A 6,794-nucleotide genomic window follows, 5' to 3' on the forward strand; every position below is an offset into this window, starting at 1 on the left:
TATATATATTTTTTTTTTTGCTGTTATTTTATCCCATAAAATTTTAGTTAAATTTTAAAAATTTGTAAAAGATGAAAATGCAATTCAGCGACTATGTTATATCACTGTCAGGTTTATATCTATTGATATATTTAAATTGAATGTTTTGTCCTAAAAAATATAAGAAAAAATACATTCTGGTATAGATAATATTAATATTAAGTTTTTTTTCAATTAACTATATAATATTTCTTACTTAAGATTAATTAATGACTAATCTTTACTTAGAATTTTGTTCCTAATCGCAGCACATGAAAATCCGTAAAATTAAAAGTATATCAAGATAAAGAATATTTTGATGCAGACATACAATTTATTTCCAATAGACTTTAAATTTTCCTTTTACTAATTTAAATATTTTAAAACAATTGGGAAAAAAATTAATATTAATTATTCTTACCTATAACTATAATTAAACATCGTGAGTATAAAGGAAGTTAATGATTAAGGGCTACATTTTACTTTTGTTTCTAGTTTGTATATTTTATCATTTTTCTTTCTTTTTTTCATATCATATCAGAATAAACATAGGATATATGAAAATGGATTATTTAATCAGATTACTTAATATTACTTATTAAGTAATATAGATTATTTATTCTCACTACTTAAATTATATATATTCTTTTATTTAAAAATATTCTATTCCCACCAAAATAAGTACAGACAAAGTTATGGACATAAGTCTATTCCTATCAAATTTATTTCATATACGTTTTTATTTTTATGTTCTTAGTCATTAAAGCACTTTAATTTTTTTTTCCAAATAATTTTAAATACTTTCTCTTAAACATTGGACTTCATTGTTAATGTTTATTTAGTTGATTCTTTCAATAGAGATTTTGTCAATCTTCCGACAATAAATCATGCGAAAATCAGTTACATCAATTGTCCGAGTGATTGTGCTGGGTGTACCTGCGTTGTGTACAACTGCGTCATTGTAACATACAACTTCCTGAAGAAATCTATGATAGAGGACTTTGAAAATTTATTATTTTCAAGAGTTATTATTTATTATATAAAAAACTAAAATAAACATTCAATTACTAAGGGATATTCAGAAGGTACGAAAGGTAAACAGGTGAGTGCCTGGGAAATGGCGCCCGGACGTAGTTACGTTATTCTGGCAATGGTACACCGCGGCCGCTGAAGACATCCTCCGACTCCAGGACTGTTGCCCCACGATCAACGGGAGTATTCCTCAACTTCGGCCTTCTGGTAGGCTACGTCCTGGACCGTCTTCTGTCTCAGGGTCAATCTGGGTCAACTTAGGGGTGGGCCTTACAAGCGCACGCATCTGTCTTTACATCTCCGCTGTCACTGCTCATATATTTCATCTGCTGTTGTCACAGCGTATTTAAGAAAATCTCACATTTAAAAAAAAAAAAATTAATTTTGAATTAATTTTTTTTTTTATATTTTCATTGAATGCAAGATGACATAAAAACTATAAAACCATATAAAACTATAAATATTAGTTATATAATCAAATATATTTTTCTACTTACCAAATACAATATCCAAAAATGTTACATATATCTTTATTGCTCTAAAAATTCACTGAACTGTCAATTACAACTAATTTTTTTTTTTTTACGAACGTTTTTAAAATAATTATGACTCCATTAGTTCTAGTCCATGTTGGCTATGTTGAGAGGCGAACCTCACTCACGCTCTGTATAATGCATTTTGGGATTTAATTATTGATGATGATGATGCTATAGAGGAATGAAGATATATAAATATATATATTGACGATGTGCGGGCACAGTGAGAACTCTGAGGGTTGTCGGTTGACAGGGCCGCGGGCCGCGACTGACTGACGCTGCCGCCTCTACACTAGCGCCTCCTCTCGGCCGCCCAGGGCTACCAATATCTAATTACCACAATATATGTATACATATTAATCATAATACAGTTACCGAACGTGTGTTAGTACTGTGTATTTACATAATCTATTGACTTTGAAAGTGAGCTGAAATTGACTATTCAAAAATTGTAATCCGGAAATTAACTAGTTGATAAAATAATAACTTTAGGAAATATACTTGGAATCAAAGTATATTGTAATAATTAAAATTATGAACTTCCTACCTCTTTAGGTAAATAATTCAAATATATAGCGTTTTTCTGTCTCCAGAGATTTACTTTTATTACTGTTTCTTCCAAAACAATTTTTTTACTAATCAAACAAAAATGTGGTGTGATCGGTATGCTTTCACAATTAAAATCGACCACCGTTTTCATTAGAAAAATATTCGTCCAAACATCCTATATAAGATAACAAAAAACTAGGGGTCTGATCTTAATAATTCTTTTTTACATCATGAATCTTCAATAACGCGAATCTGAAAAACAACTTTCAATTCATACAATATATGGTTACGAAAATTACCTACTACTAATCAACTACTACAATTTAGGTACTTTCAAGTAGAAAGTTGGCAGGAAAGTCTAAAATTACCTAACAATAAACATCCTTTCTAATATCTCTTTTTAAATCTGAAAAATTCACATATCTAAATAGTAACTATGAGGTAAAATGTTTCCCCAAACTTTTCACAGTAAAAAATTGGCTCTTAATCTTTAGTTCTCGATTTTTTTGGGCTTTAAAACTAATTGTAAAGATCGACACCTCCCAACCGTTCGCTATGGTAAAATTCCTGGTTATAGGTAATAATTACAATTACGTTTTTCAGCTTAACTCAAATCCTCAATATAAATAAAAATGTAATGTTTGCTACCTATCTCAGATTTCCGAAAGTTCTTTACTCCACACGCTTTTTTTTATTGGTTTTTTTTCTAAACGTTTGGTATCGTACTGGGAAGCATCCTGGATGCTATAGCATGGTTAAAATTAAACATTATTAACACAAAAATAAAAAATTATACGTTTTTTTCATATTCTATATATGAGACAATTAATGAGTTAATGAAATTACCTAACCAAAGAAAAAAGTCACATAGTTTAGAAATATTAGGATTTTTTCCGTATTATTCACTTAAAATCATCCATATTTTTAAAATAAAATATTGACTCTATCGTCATGAGACTCTTTCGATTAATGTGACGCATTTTATTCAGGAATATGAATATTATTTTTGTTAGTGCCAATGTTTCGGCTAGAATTTCAGGCCATCATCAGGGCTAAGGATAAAAAAAAAACATAACAACCATAATGAATAAAAAAAAATACATAAAAAAAAATAAAATTACTACGAATATAGATGAAGGCGGTAATCCAGTTAGTGATTATACGCAAAAAAATGAAAATTGTTTAATATTAAAGTAATGAAAAAAAAAGTAAAAGAAAATGTATATTTAGCAATTAAATATGTAAGTAAATATAAGATAATAAAATATAAACTTAAATAAATATATTCGATTTATCGTGAGTAAATGATTAACAAAATATTCCATCTGCCCATTTTGATATGGGAAGGTTATTTTCAAGAAATTAGGAAAATCCCATTGATTTTGGTTTCTTACTAATTAGACAAAATTAGATAAACGTTTTATATATATATATATATATATATATATATGTTAACAGATAATGAGCGAAAATCTGACATTATTGAACCGTTTTCTATGATTTTTTTTTCATTAGAAAAGGAACCGATCCAAGGTAATGAGCGTAACTCCGCTAGCAAGACACTGATTTTCTTTTTCAATGAAATGTGTATATATTTCAAGGTTATATACTTATAAATAAAAAGCGGAACTTTTATATGATTTATTGAACCGAGTTATATGATTTTTTTCTATTTAATAAAAACGTCATAGATAAAAAGCAATATTTTTTAGATAAAAAGCGGACCAACGTCATTATTGAATCGATTTATATATTATTTTTTTATTTAATGAAAAGGATTTACATTAAGATTATATATATGTTAACAGATAATGAGCGGAAATCTCACATTGTTGAACCGTTTTCTATGATTTTTTTTAATTAGAAAAGAAACCGATCCAAGTTCAGTTTTAATGAGCTGAATTCCGCTAGTAAGGAACTGATTTTATTTTTCAATGAAATGTGTATATATTTCAAAGTTATATTTATATAAATAAAAAGCGGAACTTTTATATGATTTTTTCTATAATTAATACGTCATAGATAAAAAGCAATATTTTTAGATATTGAAGCGATTTTGAGTTTTTCTTTATTTCTTTTAAACAAAAGGGTATAGATATGGTACATATATTATCATAAACATATATAAATAATTTACACTATTTAAATGCATTACCTATATTAAACTCATCGTGTTCTAGTCATATTTTTTAACCGGCATATAAAAAAGTACGAGATTCACAATTAGACTTTTTTTTATGCGTATGTGCTCGTAAATCCACTATTACTGAACCGATTTCTAAGACTGTTTTGTTGTAATCTATGGGATTTACTATAATACATCCCAGGACATTCCATTTAAATTTTATCTGGATTCGATAATTATTTTAATAGAAAAGCGAAACTACTGAATACAATCGTTAAAATTAATGCATACATTCCAAAACCAATAAGAAAACTAATGATTTGTGGAGAATTTGAAAAAAAAAAAATAGGAAAAAAATTAAATAGAATTACTTTTACTTACTGTAAAGAAAATGAAATGATCCCAAATAATTAATGAAAGAGTTTTCTCAGAGAAAAGTCTTTTCTTATAAGTTTCTTTTATCATTAATAAATTGTTAATGCCTAAAGACTTGACTAACTTATGTTAAGGGCAGATCTTATAACTTTAAAGAGTTGTGACACGGCTTGGCACGGATATAAAAAAATAATTAATAATTTTATTATTCATATTTATTTAAAATAATTACGTTGATTATTTAATATATAGTTATGTAAGTAAATTTAATCACTTCTTAAATACCATTTTTGATTAATTATATCTACATTATACAATACTATCTAGATTTTTTTTAAATATATCTACAAAAATTATACAAAATATTTATGGACAAATGACTTTATGTACAAATTAAACTGGATATATAATATAGTTTGAACTACCGATGTTTGTTTTTCATATTTTGACATTGAGACTGACACAGGCCGCATAAATAGCTGTTTGTTTTAAATAAAAGTAAATATTTAGTTTTTATGCGAAGGGTTATTGCTATTTAGTTCCGATACGTCACCGAATGGAAACGCAGTATTCTCATGAATTAAAGCATTCGAATATTATTTATTATTTTTTTTTTCATGTTATAATGAGAATCCTTTTCATTCACTATTTGAGGAATAGATAGTTTGGTAATTGCTCTGACCGACTGTCAAGGAACAATACTCCATTAGTCGAATTATTGATTTATAACTGTTCAAACATTAGGAAGAAAGGATCGCCATATGAAAGTTGGTTTAGACTCCAAAAGTAATATTATTTTATTACTTGCTTGTAATTAATTATTAGGTAAAAATATTAATATAATTAATTATTTTATAGGCATAATAATTAGCTAGAAATGAATAGATTTTAGGTTTATAGTGAGAAAAAAACCTGAGAACTCGTTTTTTAGAAAAAAATTATATATAAGCATATTTTTCGAGCTAAATTATTTATACCTATCCTTATCAATATCTTAATTTGTTTATATCTACTTTATTGTTTAAAATACATATTGTTATAGTAGACCGTTCCTATTTTTATTTCATTATTGTATTAGACCAAAATATGCTAAAAATTAATTAAGAAAAATTCATTGCAATATGCGCTTATTTTATTTTTCATGTGTGAATTTTCAACAGACATTACGATTTAATGTTGATAATATTATATATTAAGCCTAAAAATAAAAAAAAGATTTGTTATATTTTTAATAGATCACTAAATTTTTATTAAAAGTATGTGTAATTATCTAATATCAGTAAAGTTATAACAGTGCTTAATTTTTAAATTAAGTATTCTTCCTTTTCTATTTACTTTAATGTCAATATTGTAAATTATTTTGTTAATTTTCATATTTGTATGTCATGTTGATCATAATAAACATTATATTCTTTGTTAATAATATCGCTCATCCACTAGAATATTTTCAGCTCAGAACTGCTTTATTTTTGAATAACCATTTTGAAAATATTATAAAACTTACACTGATTATAAATTATAAATTTCTTGTAAATTTACTACCGTAAGTAGTTATCAAATTAAAAAAGATTTATACTATTTCACTTAAACTTTTTTATTGATTTTGAATTGTTATTTTTCTTGCTGGTGAGGGATATCTCTTATCGTAATGTTAAAATAAATAAAAAATTAATATATATTTCTGTATGTTTCTAATTGGTTGATTTGTTATAACTATTAAGTATAACATTATTGATCACTTATTTGATTTTAACACTCACCAAAATTTCAAAATAATTAAAATGGTAAATAAAAAATATATATATAAAATACAGAACACCGACAAGAAAATGTAGGTATTGCTTTACAAAAGTATATACCTTTTTTTACTTTTTTTTTTTATTTAACTTGATTTACACAAAATAAAAATAAAAAAATTGAAAAAAATAAGGACATGATAATATATTTTATTTAAAACAATTCTATTTCTTTTCTTTTTGAATTTATGAATCGAAGACACTGCATAGAATGAAAATTTAAGGGTCAATTATATTTCAGCATATTTCATTTCTTAATACCTTAATTGTATATTATATATATATAGGTTAATCAGGTTAATAGTTTATGAATAGTTTAATGAATAATGTGATATAGCGGTAATGTTGTAAGCATAAGTTAAA

General features: G+C 25.7%; 1 long non-coding RNA gene across 1 annotated transcript in view; it reads right to left on the reverse strand.

Moving 5' to 3' along the window:
* LOC136796298 (uncharacterized) overlaps window positions 1-1,845 on the reverse strand; it is a 245,843-nt gene extending 243,998 nt beyond the window's left edge. Inside the window, exon 1 of the long non-coding RNA XR_010844009.1 lies at window positions 1,548-1,845. This is a non-coding gene — a long non-coding RNA (uncharacterized lncRNA). The remainder of the gene's footprint in view (window positions 1-1,547) is intronic.
* Window positions 1,846-6,794: the final 4,949 nt, after the last annotated feature.

The sequence above is a fragment of the Halyomorpha halys genome, unplaced genomic scaffold (genome assembly GCF_000696795.3).
Source record: "Halyomorpha halys isolate HHAL.00 unplaced genomic scaffold, Hhal_1.1 Scaffold352.1, whole genome shotgun sequence".
Classification (NCBI taxonomy): Eukaryota; Metazoa; Arthropoda; class Insecta; order Hemiptera; family Pentatomidae; genus Halyomorpha; species Halyomorpha halys.